This window comes from Halictus rubicundus, chromosome 2, assembly GCF_050948215.1.
Source record: "Halictus rubicundus isolate RS-2024b chromosome 2, iyHalRubi1_principal, whole genome shotgun sequence".
NCBI classification, from domain to species: Eukaryota; Metazoa; Arthropoda; class Insecta; order Hymenoptera; family Halictidae; genus Halictus; species Halictus rubicundus.
Window position 1 is genome coordinate 24,820,128 of NC_135150.1, and position 19,084 is coordinate 24,839,211.

General features: G+C 43.1%; 1 protein-coding gene across 1 annotated transcript in view; it reads left to right on the plus strand.

Annotated features, from left to right (window-relative positions):
- Mid1 (calcium-permeable channel component Mid1) overlaps window positions 1-19,084 on the plus strand; it is a 105,661-nt gene that overhangs the window by 25,324 nt on the left and 61,253 nt on the right. The gene's annotated exons all lie outside the window — the stretch shown is intronic.

Sequence of the window (19,084 nt, forward strand, 5' to 3'; positions counted from 1 at the left end):
GCATGTATCGCACCGATGCAACACACAGAGGGACACGGAACGGCATACACGTATACACATGTCGTTGCGTCCGCGAGCTGCGCGCAGATATTACCCGATGACACGGCTCCTCGTCTGGAACGCGACGTCGGTGGACACTTCGGATAATTGGCAACAAACTACGAGCAATGAATGCGACCGTGCTCCCGCCGCATTATCGCGATGAACTTCTCCGGCTGTTTCCGACAAGAGAAACCTCGCCGTTTCCCTACGCTTTTGCCGACAGCTTCTCCTTTTTCCTTCGATTACGATTTTCCCTTCGCCCGGATCCAACGGCGCGCGGTGTCCCCGCAATTCCGTTAGGACAATCGATAGTCGAAACGAAACCTGCTGGCTTTTTGCTCGACTCGTCGTCGTCGCCGTCGCCGTCGTCGTCGGCGTCGTCGTCGGCGTCGTCGCTCGTCCATACCGATCGATAGACCCTTCCTGCGAGAGAGATACCTTTCGCGGAACGTTTCCCGTCGAATTCCCGGAGACGATTCAGCAACGTCCCGCAATCCCCCACGCCGCAGAATCGCCGGTCAATATTCAGACAAACAAACGCCGGTTTTTGCACAGGCGATCGATAGCCTTCCGATGATACCTTCCCGCGAAACGGGTCGCACGGGAAACGCCTCACCCCATAAACTGTCAACCACCCCTCCCTCCTACCCCCGTCCCTCCTGCCAGCCGACAAGTTTTATCTAATTCTGCAGTTTTTTCGCCGGTTTTATGGCACGGTCTCGCTCTACCGATCGGCTCACTTTTCCAGCTTCGGCAACACACGTTTTTATCCACCGCCGCGGGTCGCTTCTATCGGCAACCGACGATCAAAGGGTCGATCGGAGGTATCTTTGTAAACGTACCCAGGTGTTCAGTCTGTCGTGAATGGACTGCGGATGTTTACGGCGTTTGTAGCGTTTGCTGATTTTTCAGACTGCTACGTTTCCGGATCTCGTTTGCGTGAGGTATAGCGGTTCTGCGGCGAAATAGCGCGACTGCGACATCGAGGAAACGCGAGAAACGTTAAAATGAACAATGGGGTGGCTGCTTGGAATATAGTTTCGTGAAACATGCAATTGTTTGCTCAGAAATTTGGCTTTACGCTGTTGTGGTCTCTGGACAAACACGTTTTCTAATCGTGCGAATTGATACGCGAGAAAGGTCGATGTATAATGGCGTAGCATCGCGGAAGCGTGGGGAATATTAAAACGAAATAGAGGGTGGCTGCGTCGAACGCCCTAAATGGCGAGCATGGTAGTTGATAGGTTAATGTCCTCGTGGGGTCCCGAAAGCGATAAGGATAGCCTCGGTAACGTCGTCACGGCGATACGTTCGATACGAGCGCCCATATCCGACGCAATTTCGTTCGATTCCATTACCTGTCCGCGATTCTCCCTAATTCCGATCCCGTTTCAGTAGCTCGGTGACCGTCGCGAAAACGTTCCACCACCGGAAATACGAATCGAACGGCAGCCATAACGATTTCCCCGTTTCCACGACACGCGACCGCGTTATCATACTTTCGGGAAGGTCCGCGATACTCTGCTTCGTTCACCTTCCCAACGATAATGGCGAGCCTTGAAAGGAGCTGATAATTGAACTGACGATGACTGGTCAATTCGAAGAAACACTGGGTCCAAATAGACCCGGATTCCGACGTTGAAGGGTTAACACCTACCAAGCATTAAAAGTATTTGGTAAACGTCACCTTGTAAAAATGGCAACACTAAATTTATTGTGAACGTCCGTAATTTACAATGTAAACAGATGCTCGGACAAAAATAATTACTCCATTAATTTCCATAAATGAATTTTTACAATTTCAATAATTGCGAAATATAGAACCGGTCATTTGTAGGTTTAGTGTTAATTGGAGATCTTGTTAGGAAGATTGAGCAGGTTTTGAAAAATGTACAAACCCTCCAAAAGGTCATTTTTGTTAAATTGTCAATTTGCTTGGTTTTTAATTGAAGTCCGCAATTTTAGGGGGTGGTTTTTCAAGGACATTTTTAAAATACGTTCTTCTTGTGCGAGACATTCAACAAAAAATTAGTAACTATTTCTTGCATGTTCAAGACCAGTATTAGATCATTTTTAATGCAGTTAAAATTCTTAATAAATCTTCTCTCGTGTAAAACATTTCAGAAAAATTGTTTAGTGTCTCCTGTCTTTCTAAAAAATCGATATTACATGGCTTTCAATGCTGTCCAAATATTATTCATCAAGCAATGTCCCTCGTATGAACCATTTTGGTAACTCCTTTTTCATTTACTAGAAACATCCAACTTCGCATAAACGGCAGAAATAAAAACAAAATGTTATGATCAACGTCTCTAACATCTTCCCCTACGCGTTGTATATTGTACATCCATCAACTTCGACAACACTAATTGAAGTAACATCGAATCAGGACAATTCCAATCCACCCAGAAGAATGTTCTAGTGCAACAAGAAACCGCATAATCCGATTCAACCAAGAAATTGTTGAATTTCTCTGTCGCACAAATTTGACAAAAATCGTCGCTTCTTCAGGGCAGATAGAGAAACAATTCTCTCCACTGGCAAACGGTGTTCGGTGTTCGGGAACGAACGGTCGTGTAGGCAGATAATTTCGCCGGGTGCGCATCCCACGGTTGATACTCCTGTTTCCCGGGGAGGGACGTTTATCGGCGCAGTAAACCTCTAATTCCCGTTTCCATCGATTTGCCCTAAAAAAGGAGAAAAAGCGAAAAAAAAAAAAAAAAAGAAACAACCGTGGACTCCCATAAAGATCCGCGGGGCCAGTAATGACCGAGGCGGCCGGTGCTCGATCTCTTTTGCATCGTTTTACGGATCCGTTGATCGTCGAGCGCGCGGTCTCGATTTACGAGCGACGAGCCGAGCGAAATTTACGGGACGTTGCGTCCGAAGAAAGTGAAGAAATCAAAGCAGCTCTCTCGCGGCTCTGTTTCATTTTATTTCCCTCGGAGTGTGTCGTGTCTTATTGGATACGCTTCGTCTGAAAGTCCCGTTTCCTCTGAACGGTTTCAGAGCAATTCCCGGAGCCTTTTCATACTCTGCGCCCCTCGCACAATCATCGCTGCTGTCGTTAAGAATTTCCCGTCGGCCGTTCGTTAACATCTTAAGCGCCGAATATCAATCTCAAGAAGTCTCTGAAGAAGTCGTTTAATTAGTCCATCCCGAACAGGGAATTTCATACGTTTATTCTTTCTTCGACGACTCGATTGCGAAATTAATTAATATACACTGTACATTTTTAGTTGGTCCTTTCTACTTCCTCGTTGTGAATTCACCCTTAACTGATATACTGGGATCACTCACGAAGCACATGAAGCTTCAGCTGGTCCAACTTGAATTCCCCATTAATAATCTATTATTTTATTGAAGAGCATCGCGTGGCATCCGAGAAGGATTTTAAGAAATTCTAATTACTATGTACTGTACATTTTTATTTGGTCCTTTCTACTTCCTCGTTGTGAATTCACCCTTAACTGATATACTGGGATCACTCACGAAGCACACAAAGCTTCAGCTGGTCCAACTTGAATTCCCCATTAATAATCTATTATTTTATTGAAGAGCATCGCGTGGCATCCGAGAAGGATTTTAAGAAATTCTAATTACTATGTACTGTACATTTTTATTTGTTCCTTTCTACATCCTCGTTGTGAATTCACCCTTAACTGATGTACTGGGATCACTCACGAAGCACACGAAGCTTCAGCTTGTACAACTTGAATTCCCAATTAATAATCTATTATTTTATTGAAGAGCTTCGTGTGGCATCCGAGAAGGATTTTAAGAAATTCTAATTACTGTGTACTGTACATTTTTATTTGTTCCTTTCTACTTTCTCGTTGTGAATTCACCCTTAACTGTTATACTGGGATCACTCAGGAAGCACACGAAGCTTCAACTTGTCCAATTTGAATTCCCAATTAATAATCTATTATTTTATTCAAGAGCTTCGTGTGGCATCCGAGAAGGATTGTAAGGAATCATTCTAATTAATATACACTGTAAATTTTTATTTGATCCTTCCTACTTCCTCGTTGTGAATTCACCCTTAACTGGACCCTTAACATAAATAGACAACGGATTTTATGCATTTATGACAAAAATGAGTGGTCTTTAATAATGCTGTTGTATTATTATCAGCCTATTAAACACATTAAAAAAGAAAAGAACTTTCTACTTCGTTCCAGTTCGTTGCAATTCAGGAAGAAAATTTTTATTTTGAGATCCGCAGTCTACTCGTGAAGCACACGAAGTTTCAGATTGTCCAATTTGAATTCGCAACTAGTAATCTATTATTTTATTGAAGAGCTTCACGTTGTATCAGGTCTTTTTAGAATTTTATTCTTCATGAGACACGAATTCTAAAAATCTTTCGCTTGTTTGGAAAGTCTTCGTCTCAAGAACTGGTTTAACGTCCTTCTGAGATTATGCTATTGTCAGCCCGGTAGTTTCAACTGTAAGATGTTCGGTGTCCCCGGGTTGTAAGATTGCATCTCCGCGTTTGCTATGGAATTTCCCCGCTTATTACACGGCTCGTTTGCCGTGGAATCCTTCGGCGATTTACATCGCGCCACATTGCCGAACAATCGCGTGACGTTCCAGCGATTATGGAATTGACAAATTGCGCCCTAATTACCTCCGGATAGCATAGTGCGGGGGCGGTGTTTCCGCCGAAAATGCGCGGTCTTTTCCCGGAAATTCTTTCCCCGGAGATCGAAATAACCTGTTATCTATTGTGTTTGGAAACAAGTTCGTCATCAATAATTATTCAGCATTCTTCTTTCAAAAACGTTTATTCTCAAATTTTACGGACGCATATTCCAGCTGCAAAGTAGTTTACATATTCTCACTGGAACTTGATGATGCGAGGACATCGATTAAAAAGGTTATGAAAATTCTTAGACAATTTATTTAAAAAAGTGTTACGACTACACTTCTCTATGCAAACTAAAAATTGTGTGTATCGATCGCGAGAAACCGGACACAGGCAGATGTTCTCTCGATTTTTAATAATCTTTGTAAAAATAATACACTCTCTAATAAGTTCTCTTAATCTTTTTCTTATTTTTCTATTCTTGTGACAAGTCTAGTTGTGACGCGTTGGACGCGCGATTTCCACGAAATTTTCGAGCCGTTGCTTCCGGTTGGAGATCTGGAAGATCGGATCTCGTCTCGAGCCTGGCTCCTCGTGTATGGCGAATTAATGAACGGAATTGACGTCACGGAGCCGAACGTCAACGCGTTCCTCGATATTCCGGTAAAAATAAGCGGCGTTATTTCGGCCGACGATTGGTGGGCAGGTCGCGGCCGGAAGAGCGACCCGGGTTGCCAGTGGAACGGACAAAAGACTGCAGAGCCAACCTGGAATCGAGTTCCAATTCGATTCGAGCCTTGCACTCGTCCTGCGCGAATTTCGGGACGCATTTGCCAGCCTGGCTACCGTCGTTCGTGCCCAAAAAATCACGTCAAACCGAGTTACCATCCCGAACACGATTTACCCGGAAAATTATTCAATCGATAGTCCAAGGGACAAATAATCCCTTTCACCGATGGTCCTTCAATTTTCGAAAATTGTTTGTCTTCTAATCTGCGTAACCTCGTGTACCCTGTGCGGTAACTGACGCATAAACTTTTCTTTTCGACAAATTTTCTCTTTCACTTCATTATGTCATAGTATCCGCATTGGTATTCATGTTGCATTTACGTTGATTGTGATACAATTTTGTGAACCCGACTTGACTCATTACGTCTTTGCAACTGTTTATAATTGAAAGGTTAACTCGTCTTCAGCGAATTCATTGCGAATTCGTATCTAAAGCAGGATATCTTCCGTTTTAAAGTTACGTAAATCCATTTAAATTCGAAACAAAAATTTGAACAGTGTATAACTAAGATTGGTATTGAATTGTTTTTCGCCCGGCGGAGGTACAATTCGTTATGCAGTTGCAAATGTAATTTTTTGAATGACAGCTCGCTAATTCATCAGGAAAGTAATTGAGGAGAAAATATTGGAAATGCAATATCATAGGGAAAAAATACCGCGCGGCAGAGGGAGAATAAAAAATGACACGCGAAATAAGAGTACGCAGCGAGAGGGTTTCCAGAAGCCATTAATTACAAAATATTGAAAATGCACACAACTCTACTGTAGAATTCTATAAAAAAAAAATTGCCTGCCATATGCTTTGATATTGATTTTGTGGAATCGATTTTACGTCACAGTGTTAAAATTACCACGTAAAATTGTTAAATTGTTTCCAGTGGAGACAGTCAATGAAAAATTTCAATATACTATGTCTGGCCAGAACAGAAACCGAAACTAAATAAATATCTATTAAAAACGTTAATTTTCAACAGTGGAACAGTCCGATTTTCGAGGGAAGTGAAAATGTGTCGAATATATAGTCTGATCGCTGCTGACCCGTTCTACTTACGGTAATGACTAGACTGCAGATGTGCATCGAAATCCAGAAATTTCGAGAGCAATCTACGGAAAGTAACATCAGAGAGAAAGTCCCGAAATTAAATACGGAAAACAACACGACGAAAACGCGGCGTCGAAGATTTTTATTTTTCCATCGCGGATTAAAAAAAGGAAAAAAAAAAGAGAGGTGTAACCACCGGTGTACACGTGCCTGAAATACCTCGGGAAATATTCACGATAAAATTTCCACTTATATCTCGATGAACTTTCGACTTATCGTCATTTATATTTATAATAAAATCGATCGTTTACGTTCGCGACGACTTCAGCGAAAATCCGGGCCGCCATTTTTTAAAATTACGCTCGGTACGTTGCGATTAATTCGATATTCCGAGGTTACATTACAATCGTGTTGCAAACAAGCTTTCTCCCTTAATTGGACGTCACCTTCGCTCCAATTTAAATCACAAGGGCTAATGATTCCGCTAAGCATCACGCGTGTTCGCCAGCTAGGATCATCGATTTTACGGCGAGCCGAGCCTCGGCCGTCGAAAAATGTTACCCTGCGCCTTCAATTTATTTTCGTACAAGGTATCGTTGCCTTGCTACCTTCGTCGTTACCATGCCGGGGATCCTCATGCATTTATAGCGAGCGCTGTACGCGTGGATCCGATCAAAACACCAATTTTAATCGGCCGGATAGGCTTGCCGTTCCTGTTTGCTAAAGACCAGTTTGTTGGCTCGACGAATTAATTCGTTGCACTATCTGCAAATTCCTCCACTATTTACGGACAACCGCATTTTACAAATCGTGGACATCGTTTTCTACGCATTTAAAATGCGAATCAGGTGTGCATATTGACAATTGTTACCTATATAAAATATAATCTTATACAGAATACATTTCTTATTAAAAAGTGTCAGATTTTATAATATTATACAATAAATTTCATTTGTATCGAAAACCTGTGCCAGCATTAATTAACAGAATAACTCGTGTAATTTACTCACCCTCCATGTACATATCAAACCTTTCACAAAGTCATTCTCCAATTTCCGCTAGCTAATTACAAAAACATAATACACTAATATCAAAGGACACCATTCCCTACAAATTTTCCAATGCTTCTTAACACTAGGTTTACGGTTCTAGGTTCTAGGTTTTCCTAGTATTTTTAATTTACGATTATTGAGATTGTGAAGATCCATCTACGTGGAGTTACTCAACATTTCTTTAGGTATGTGTTATTTAAAAAATGGCGAAAAACTTGGATAGACACATTCTTCTGATTTTTATAAAGTAATGTAAAATACTCAATTTTAGTACTCCGTAAATCCAGTGTTGAGGATAAAATTCGTTGTACACACCTAGGCTTGTATGTAAAAATCGAACCTCGACAAATGTAATTTTCAATTTCCCCCAGCAAATTATAAACAACAAGGAAGACTTCTCCTGACTGCAGACCCGAAGAAAATGACGATGCAATTAATACCGCTGCACGATAAAGATCGAAAGAACTTGAATGTCCACCGTTCCATCAATTTCCTCCACTTTTCATTTTCTGGAGTTAATCGATTTGGCAAATGAGCGGCTGGGAATCTGTGTCGGCGAAACCTGTGTCGACGATTTCAATGTAACCCATTCTGTTCACGGTTTACGTTGTCGATCGGTGCGTTACGAAGCACCGTGTATTCGGATAGGATAGCGTTCGGGATCTGGGAATTCGGTACCACTGGAAAAAGAAGACTGGAGATAGGGGTGGTTGTAGGAGAGGCTGGAGAGAGAGAGAGAGAGAGAGAGAGAGAAGGCAAGAGAGAGGGGAGGAAAAGGGAGAGAGTGGGAAAACTGGGGGTGGACGAAAGGGATGGTCGAGGAGAGGGGACTCGGTCGGAGGGCAAAAGGGGTGGGAGGATGCAAGGTGCAATCAATAGCGAGATTGCCCTCGCTCGGTAGCTACTCAACGCCAATAGAGGAACGTTATAGAGACGAGCGTGTAGAGCTGTCACGATTGCAGATCCGCCAGTTCGGCCCGGACCGGGCCGGGCCGATTTTTGGCTTTAACAACCCCCGACCGACCCCCTTTCAAATCCATATCCGCGCGTTGTTACAACCCCCTTTGTAACTGGACCGAACGAAACCTGCACTGCTTTTCTTTGGTGGCTTTTTCAGGGTTCGAAACGATGCTGGTTGAACTCAATAGTGTCCAGGGCCCGTGACATAATTTTGGGCCTGCACAGAAGCATGCTACACCCATGTTCATTCGTCGTTGAAACCCCCTCTGTAATCAGACGAAAGGGAACCTCTATGGACCCGGATTGCTTCTCTTTTGCTTCGTAGCTCTTTCAAGGTTTGAACTAATGCTTGATAAACACATAGCATTAACATAATTTTGGCATAATTTTCTTGCATCCACGCCGTTACAACCTCCTTTGTAAGACGGAAGAAAACCCCGAGACAATTTTTATTGTAATGTATCCTTCAACGAAGAAGTTCAATGGAAACTTTCTGAAGAGAACATTTTCATGTCGGTCATCGTGGAAGAAAAAATAGGGTCATTTTGAGTTGCAGGCTTAACCCTTTCCGTCGAGCCGGACTCGATATTCACGTTCACACCAGTCGTTTCGTATTTTATCGATTCCCATTACATTCGTCGATAATGTTACAGTTATACAGCACGTAAGAACAATCGTAGCGTATCTGAACAGTTATAAATCAGTAGAGCTACAGGATTCCCGAAAATGTTGTACTTCCTCGAAAGGGGCGATTCCCAAGGTCATTCGAAGTAACCTTTTCCTTTGCGAAAATGTTCTCCGCAGCTTCGTTGCTCAGTCAACAACGAGAAACACGGACCAATCAGAGCGCGTATACAGCGGGCGGATTCCAGCTCGGCCAATGCCAACGCCGCTCTCAACGGCAGCCGCTGTAGCCGCGTTCTGATTGGTCCGTGTTTTTCCATTAATAACTGTTCAACAAAGCCGCGGAGAAGATTCTCGCAAAGGAAAAAGTTACTTCAAATCACCTCGGGAATCATCCCATTCAAGGAAGTGGAGCATTTTTGGGACACCCTGTACAATTACAGCAAGTTCTGAAGCAAAAGAGATGGAACAGGTTGAACAGGACTCGATGAAAGAAGAAATACAAATTCATGTAATTTTTGTTATGCACAATTGACTACAAACATTTATCTAATTCGTCTAATAAAAACGCAACACGGCAGGGACGATATTTCCGAAAATTATGCTGAATAGTTCGCATGAATTCGCGCGAATAGCCCGGACCATTTCGGTGGGTCGCCCCTTAAATTTGACTCTCCGGCCCGATAAAGAAGGATACGTGTTCCTTGTTAGAACGCTTTTGAAAAGAGAGGTCCGGGGGCCGAGCTACAATTTGGGGGACGTAGGGAGGGAGGGCAAAGGGCGTCGTAAGAATGATCGATTCGTTTAACCCGGCCGATCCCGGTGGAAGGAGAGCGTATTGGTCTATATCCGATAAACCGTAATTTCACTTTCGGGCCTCGGCTCTCTCTCCCTCTCTCTCTCTCTTTCTCTCTCTTTCTTTCTGGTTCGCCTGGCGAAGATGGCTCGATAAAACCGGAAGCGAGCGGCCGAGCACAAGAAAATCCGCCGGAACGTGTCGGGTTTTAAACGCGGAGAAATATGCGCGAAGAACTGACCGGACAATCGAGTGCCAGATATGCTACCGAGATAGAGAAAAGCTCAGGACAGCGTTATGGCTTTTCGAGGAGCCGGCCGCTTCCCTGTTCGACGCACAAACTTTTACAACGCCCCTCCTCCTCCTCCCCGTGCATTTTCGAATTCTGCTTGCTGGCTTTTTGGGTCGCGGCGAGTCTCGCTCGAGAGTTACTCGCGCTGCTAAAAGAATAGGAATGGAAATGGTTTAAAGTTTCAGACGCTGGATGTTTACGATTTTCGGGATATTAACATCAAGTTTACCGGGCGCTGGAAACAACCGTTACTTTGTGAAACCAACAAGCATGTATCTATCGAAATTTATAGCCACCCCTTTTTGTGATATATAAGAAATTTTGTTGAGTAATTGGATGCTTCTTTACGATATTAATCATTGTGAATTATTCGTCATTTTTCCTCACAGTGTAAATAGGTTAATGAGGCGATTTTCGAGTAGCATACAAAGGAGAATAAAACAAGGGCATCAAGACACGGACAAACATGCAATAAATTAAGGGAGCACTTTGGGAATCCTCTTAAGGATTGAATAATCATGATACAGAGGAAAGAAGGGATTACCAGGGAACACGACGTTGAATTTCGTAATTTCTGGTTCGTCATTCGTGCTACTATTTTTGAGGAGCGTCCGAGCGTTAATAAGACAAAAGAGTGTCAGGATTTGCGTTGCCATTTTAGTCGGAATCAACGTGGAATAAGTTAAAACAGCACTTTGAAAATCCTCTTAATGATTAGATAATCATGATAGAGAGGAAAGAAGAGATTACCGGGCAGCACCAGTGTACAATTTCACAATTTCAGGTTCACTATTTATGCGACTATTTTCGAGTAGGACACGAGGGTCAACAAGACAACGGCGTCAGGATTTTCATTTGTAAAATCGATAAGAATCAGCATCCAATAAATTAAGCGAACGCTGAGAATCCTCTTCCGGTTTAACTAAAAACGGTACAGAGGAGAGAAGAAATTATCAGCCAAGACTGTACTCAATTTCACAATTTTAGGTTCACTATTTATGCAATTATTTTCGAGTAGGACTCGAGGGTCAACAAGACAACGGCGTCAGGATTATCATTTACGAAATCGATAAGAATCAGCATCCAATAAATTAAGCGAGCACTGAGAATCCTCCTCCGGGTTAACTAAAAACGGTACATTCAATTTCTGAATTTAAGGTCCACTATTTGCGGGACAATTTTCGAGTAGGACACGAGGGTCAACAAGACAACGGCGTCAGGATTTTCATTTACGAAATCGATAAGAATCAGCATCCAATAAATTAAGCGAGCGCTGAACATCCTCTTCCGGTTTAACTAAAAACGGTACAGAGGAGAGAAGAAATTATCAGACAGGACTGTACTCAATTTCACAATTTTAGATACACTGTTTACGCGACAATTTTCGAGTAGGACACGAGGGTCAACAAGACAACGTCGTCAGGATTATCATTTACGAAATCGATAAGAATCAGCATCCAATAAATTTAGCGAGCGCTGAGGATCCTCTTCCGGGTTAATTAAAAACGGTACATTCAATTTCCGAATTTAAGGTCCACTATTTACGCGGCAATTTTCGAGTAGGACACGAGGGTCAACAAGACAAGGGCATCAGGTGTGCGGAGCACGCCTCCGATGACCGTGAACGTGCCTCGCGCGTTCTTGTGGCGTCATCGGGGAGGGTTGCAACGATCCAGAATTTCGATCGAGGAGCTAATTCGAGGGTGTGCAGGTGACAGGGGTAAAAATTCAGCGTGTCGCGCGAGGGAATCGAGGGCTGGCTCTTTCGCGGGGGGTTGTGAAAGAGAATCGAACGGCAACGGGGAACTAAAACCGTCTCCTCGGACTGGAAGAGAGAGTATCCAGGCTTAATCGGATTAGACGGTGACGCCGGGAGAGAAGGAGGGTATTTCTGGCGTGTAGCCCGAAGTGGTCGGAGCCTGCGACGCGGAAAATCTCCGGTATAAAGTAGAATGTTAAAAATAAAGGCGAGCGCGTCGAATAGGCGAGAAAGTAGACGTCGCAAGAGCCGAAGAGGAAGGAACCGGGAGAGAGAGAGAGAGAGAGAGAGAGAGAGAGAGAAAGGAGAGTGACTCCACTCCGGGGGTGTGGGGTTTTCGATCCCTGGACCTGGATATAGGTCATGACGGTTGTTTTCTTCAGAATTTCGCCGTGCCACCCCCCTCCCTCCTTCCGACTCCACCCCCGTCCCCGTTTCTGTTGCAATCCAGTCGAATTATAAGAAGCCAACCTGAAACGTTCGACGTCTGTCTATTTTAGCCGCGAATGGCAGCTGCACCCCCGGGCCCTCTGGGAGCTAACCCGGTCCTGCGAGGTACGTCCCTGCCCCCAGGTCCCGGCTAATCAATTTATGTTCCTGTTGCCCCGCGGTCTCTATCTTTGGACCCGCTGTCTCGTATTTTTACTTCGATGGTCCACGAAGTTTTTCGTCTTCCTTTTGTCGGAGACTTTACTGGGGGCAGCATCACTATTGATGCCGTTAGCGAGGTTATCGTGGTTAGTCATGTTGTTTCTTCAAATGGAGATAGCAGGCGAATTTGAAGCCTAGATCAACACTAGAACTACTAGTCAAGATGACTGGTGGATGATTTCTTCTTTCACGATTACTGAAACTATGAAAACGTTTTGGAGTACAAGTTACCTTAAAAATCAACCCTAAAAATCTGAGAAAATTCAGTCTTGCTGTTATCAAAAAGGGATAAGTCTAAGTGACGTTTAGGGCTCGGTAGTTCTAGTGTTAAATCTAATTTTGCAGTCTAGGAGAGTTAACAGTACTAGTAACGCTGCAAGTATTTGTCCTCTGCGAGGCACAGTGTCGCTGTCACTATATCGGTCTGATCAGAATGATCACTAAGGGGTTGACGAAAGAGAGGAGTGCAGATCGAACTTATTTCAAATAGAAAAGCAAGTTTCTCGCTTTCGCTGCAAGCCGTTGCACCGTGTCAATTTTCTCTGGAAAGTCAAATCGGGGCAGGCTTTAAAAATTGATTTTAATTAGTCGCCGAGGGGACAACGATATCGATCGGCCGAGGCTCGCGTGTCTCCGACGAATCTTCTTCCCGGAGCATTTAGTCGACATGGGCGGGATGTGGCCGGGACGAATCACGACAAAAGGCGAACTGCTCGGCGATTCTAGAGGGGCTGGGGGTTGGAGGTCGCGAGGAGGGGCGGTGAACGTCGAGAGAACGTAATGAGAGAAAGGCGGAAAAGAGGGCTGAGTCATGGGAACGGGTGAAAATTCTGGCGGACTGGGCGAGCAGGCCTCTGTTTCGCCTTAAGTTCCACAAAATCTTGACACGGAAAGGAGCTGTGCAGCACGATTCTCGAGCACTCGTAACGCTCAAGTGGAGGGTAGAATAATAGGTACTCGGGCGGGGGGGGGGGGGGGGGCGACCACCAAGTGGCAGCTAAGCCTGATTTTACACGCGAACCCGACCGACGGTTTTTCGATGCGACCAGCCAATCTAACACGGTAAAAAGTTGCAAACACACACCGCCGTACGGGCGACCGCTTCTTGAGGGGGCCGGCAGGCATTTGGCCTTGACTGTCGCGCTATGGTACGCGGTGCCTTTTTTTCTAGACATTTTACGTCTCAAATAAGTAAGTAATCATTTAAAAATTCATACCACCGTGTTTGTACATGTCTTTCCGGAGCCCTTTTTTCGATACGAACACTGAATCTCTCGAAATTAAGAGAATCTCTCTGCGATATACGTACATGAACTTGCAATAGGTCAATATCTTGACAAATTGACGCTTCAATATTGCAACGAGCAGTTTAAAAGTGGTCACTTGTGTTTCCTAAAAGTCCAATCTACGTCTGTATGGAGCCCAAATTGCGAATTTCTACCTCATCGTCGAGTAATTTGTAATATTCGGCAGAAAACTCGGTTTCTGAAGCAGGTATGACGTCACAAGATGGCTGCCGCAGAGAGATTCTCTTCATTTCGAGAGATTTAGCGTTCGTATAGAAAAAAAGGCTCTGGACAGACGTAGCAAAGACATGTACAAACACGGTGGTATGCATTTTTAATTGATTGATTACATTACAGTCCAAGAAGGTAGAAAAATATTATTACAATGTCGATAAAGTATGATTTATGAAGTGGAATGCTAGTACTAGCAGCTGTTTCTAAAATGAAATCCGTACATGCACGAACAAGTAGAATTTTAGTATGTTGCAGTTAAAAAAAGTAGAAAAGTGCATATAAATCGTATCACTGGTTAAACTACTAGAATTTATAGAAGAAATGGTGAGAAATGTCAGAATTTAGGGAATTGAATGCCAGTTGTAGGAGCTAGTTCGTTCTAAAAAGAAAACACGAAATATAGTGATTTCTCTATATATGTCGCCAAGGCCTGGATGATAAACGTCGCGGAATTATCCCCACTACCGCGGGGTATACTCCGCGAGGAGCCACTAAGCTCGAGAGGCCTCGGACGCCAAGGAGTGTAAACATAAAATGGCTCAGGTATGTCTGCTGGGCGAGGAGATAAAACCGGTGTTGTTGACATATAGGGTAAGGGACCCAATTACTGTGGTGGTACCAATTACCGTGCCTATATTAATTATACTTATTTTCAAAGCATAATGAATATTAAAAAACAGATATATAACATATATGTTAAATTATGCTTTAAAATAAGTGTAATTAATATAGGCACAGTAATTGGTACCCCCACAGTAATTTTGTCCCATACCTTATCAAGAATTCACTGTATACAGATAGGTAGAATTTTACTGTTGCAGTTGTACAAATCACAAAACTGTCCAATTCGAATTATGAATGCAATCAGCTCGTTTTAGAGTGGAAATTGTAGAAGCTAATTGATGCTAAAAAGAGAACAATAAACGTAAGCAGAAGCTATGTACAGGAGTATGTCAACATACTCAAAATGTAGAAACCCGTGCAAAATCGTAGCGTCCATTAACACTAAACCTACCACCGCCGGTCAAAATGACCGATTCCAGATTTTTCATTTTACAATTACTGAAATTATAAAGACGATTTCGTGGAAATAATTAAATGAATATATTTAGTGGAACATGTGTTATGATACGAACCTCAGAAAATCCTAATAAATTCAATCTCGTCGTTTTGTATTAGTTACTTTTAGGGCTCGGTAGGTTTAGTGTCAAACGTCTAGGATTTGTGGCCCGATGATTTTTCCTAATTGCGAAGGTGGATGATGAAAAGATTGCAGATCGAAAAGTTGGGAAATGGAGCAGATCAGAAGTGTTTCGTTGGGATCGTGGGCTCTCAGCTGTCGATCCGGATAGGATCGCCGATAATCTCGACCCGATACACACGCGAAAGTCGGATTCCGCGACGGAACGTCGTGATATATGGAGTTCGCGGGCCGGCGCGAATGAATTCCTCGGCGCATTACAATTTCAAATGAACGGGAACCGCGGTTAAACGCGAGCACGCCGAGCGAGAACGCCTCGGTGACGAATATCCGCGGCTCATGCGAAAAAACCGGCTTCGACGGGAACGGAACGGTTCGCATTATCTCGGAGGGAAGCTTAAGCGGCCTGATAAACGATTGGAATCAGGGGAATTTAATCGTCGCAGGATCGGGTCGACGGCGAACCTCTTTCGTCCAATTTCCGTGAGTGACAATGTTGATTTTTCACGTATCGCGTATCTACAGTCAGTCCCATAAGTATTCCTACGCTCTTAAAAATCGCATAACTTTGCCAATATTGGGCTATACTACTTGAATTTTTTTTACAAGTTAGAACAATTGGATCACTACATAAAGTGAAACAATTTTTTTACAAAAATTGCAATTGGTCGAAAGTGCAGAGAAAATACTAAAAGTTGTATTTTGCAACTTTTCTATGTGGACTTACATTGAAAGTTTAGAAAGTACGATTTGTAGATCTGTACGAATTATAGTTAATAGTTATTACTATAATTATTACTACTTAATACTTATTACTATAATTTCTCTCAATTTTTATTTCATTAACAGCCAGGACTCCGTAGATTCGTGGTAAGGTAGAGCGTCCACGTTACCGACAAAAATAGGCGAAAAATGGTTTTACGTGTCTCAACTTTTCGTCCTTGTATGAGAATCTTTTTCGCTGGGAAAGGGCTCATTCGAAAGAGGAAGGTTCAATCTAGCGCGCGTTGATCATGAGCTGACGAGATTATACAGATATATGGTAATGTAAACGTTAGAAGTAGGCCAAAAATTTTGACGATATGCGTGCCGTGGAATCCAAACATTTTTATGCGATTGCATAACTTTGCCAATATTGGACTTCCTACTTGAATTTTTTTGAGAAATTAGAACAATTGGATCACTACGTAAAGTGAACAAAATTTTTTCGAAAAATTGCAATTGGTCACAGAGAAAATACTAATAGTTGTACTTTGCAACTTTTCTATGTGGACTTGCATTGAAAGTTTAGAAAGTACGATTTGTAGATCTGTACGAATTATACATGTTCTGAGAATTTCATCGGTCAACGTTGCAATGAGCTGCAGATTTTCGAAAATGATCACATAAGGGCGAAATTCCCATGGAAGGTCAACATTCTGCGACTTTCGTCCTTGAGTTTTCATCGTTAAACGTTTGTCGCTCAGTGCAATGTTGACCGATTTAGATGAAATATTCAGGAGAGCAATTAGTAAAAGATAATTATATTACTTACAAAATAAGTAAAAAAAAAAAAATTAGCAAAGAGTTAGTAAGGAATGGCCACAACAAATTGTGAGAGACGCGGTGTACTCTCTCGGAGTGTATCGACAGAAACCTCAAATGGATAAAAACAACAACACAGGTTAATTAGGATTAGCAAAACAGAAAAAAGTCTGCCGACATTCAGAAGGAACCGCTTTTTTGACTTCCAGGGAACCGACGATCCTCGAGTCCCGTGTAACTGTCATCGTCTCAAGCAAGAAACATAAAATCTCGATCGACTGCACAAAACGAACGACCGCATCGCGAAACCGCGAACGACCTTTGAAGAAGACAGAAGTGGAAGAACCATCTGTTTGAACCTGCACCGTGCATAAACATAAACGCAATCTCCGAGGCATCTTAAACGACTCAAACGAATTGGCGCGGGGACACGTTAAAGTTGTAATTAAAACAAACGACGTTGACGCAAGTTTCTGGGACAGTTTGTGCGGGGGGTGCAAAGGGGGGTGTTCGAGAGTAACAAAATACTTAATTAGCTTGATAGCGGCGCGTCGTCGCGTTTACGCGTGCGCTTGGTTTCGAAAGGGAAACGACGAGAGGCGGTAGAGCGCGTTAAAGCTTCTCCTCTCTCTCTCTCTCTCTCTCTCCCTTCGTCAGCATCCAACCCTCGAGAAGAAAAGAGTGTCTGTTCGCACGGGGTATAAGGTCGTCGGTTTCCGTGTCGATCGATCGAGACATCGTTAACGAAACGATCGCGGACGGGAAACGCGCCTTCCCGTGAAAAGAATTTCCCCGCGTTTCCATAGAAACGCTTTCGAACGGGCACCGGCTGCGAACTTTACACCGACATGGGGGACACGAGCCTTTTCTTCGGGTCCTCGCGTCGTTAAGCACCTGCGTTGTGTCGCGGAACCGTCGACGACGAGTCTCCGTTCCTCTTTCGTCTGGTTTCGTGTCTCTCTTTCCTCCGGTCTCGTTCCTCTTCCGTCCCGTTCCCGTCTCGTCGTTAGAAACGTCTATCCCCAAAGGCGGAGGAGATAGCTCCCGTGGAATCGTGCCAATCGCGAATCAAGGCACCGGAAACGGAGGAAAAAAAGGATTGCTTTCCATCTCTCTATCTGTGTACCTCTATCCCTCTATCGATGTCTTTCCCTCTCCCCCCACCCTCTCTCTCTCTCTCTCTCTCTCTCTTTTCATCCTTCTGCTCCTTAATCTCCGCACGTCTCCGAGTTCGATAACACCGCTACCGAAACGATTCGCGCACCGTTGTGAACGCACCCGTTTCCTCCCATCGAGAAGAAAAGCGTCACGTCCATGATGAGCAGACTGTGCGGATCTTTACGCACTTATGGCATCTGCAAATTTGTAAAATGCTGGGAAACATCGACAAATTTTTCTCTTTTCGACGACGAAGACAGTTTTGTTCCTGATTTTGATTTGTACTAACCCTTAGCACTCGAATGGTGACTGTAAGGCGCCACTAAAAATTCCTGTATCATTATTCAAAATATTTTTATTAAATTTGTTTGTGTTTAATAAATTACTAAACATTTCAGTACTGCACGAGTAAATTGCACCATTTTTAAAAGGGAAAAATATATATATGGAAGGGAAATATTCTAGGTCGGAAGCAATGTTTCGTTTTAGAGTTAAAATGGCGTCGAGTGCAAAGGGTTAATAGCCATTTTCTTTACTTATCGAAAGAAATGTTATACCTCCTCTACTTAAAATTCGAATAAAATCGCAAATGTCCGAGCTGTCCCTTATATACCACTATCTCGTCGTTTTATTTACAACAATTTTAGAAGATACAAGACACTCGTGAAATAATATAATTTCACAACTCTGGATGCAGAAAGAAGTGACATTTTATCTTCGCTTCACTTTCACTAGAAAGATAGTATAAATTATAAGACATCGTTCGTGAGATCGTTAAACGCAGACAAATGTGTACATTATCAAAAATTAACATTCGGACGTCGGACCATCCTCACAATCGTATAATTGATGATATTTAGGCTTATTTACTGCTTAGGACTCAATTTCTTGAAACATGCTTTTGGAGGTTCTTCTTGCAGACATGTTATTCTTTGCATAGTGTAACAACTGTTTAGTTAACACTAAACCTACCACGGTCAAAATGACCGGTTTTCTGTTTCGCAATTATTGAAATGATAAAATCGTTTTCACAGGGAATTACTGAATTGACTATTTAAGCACATGTTACAATGGAAATCGTAC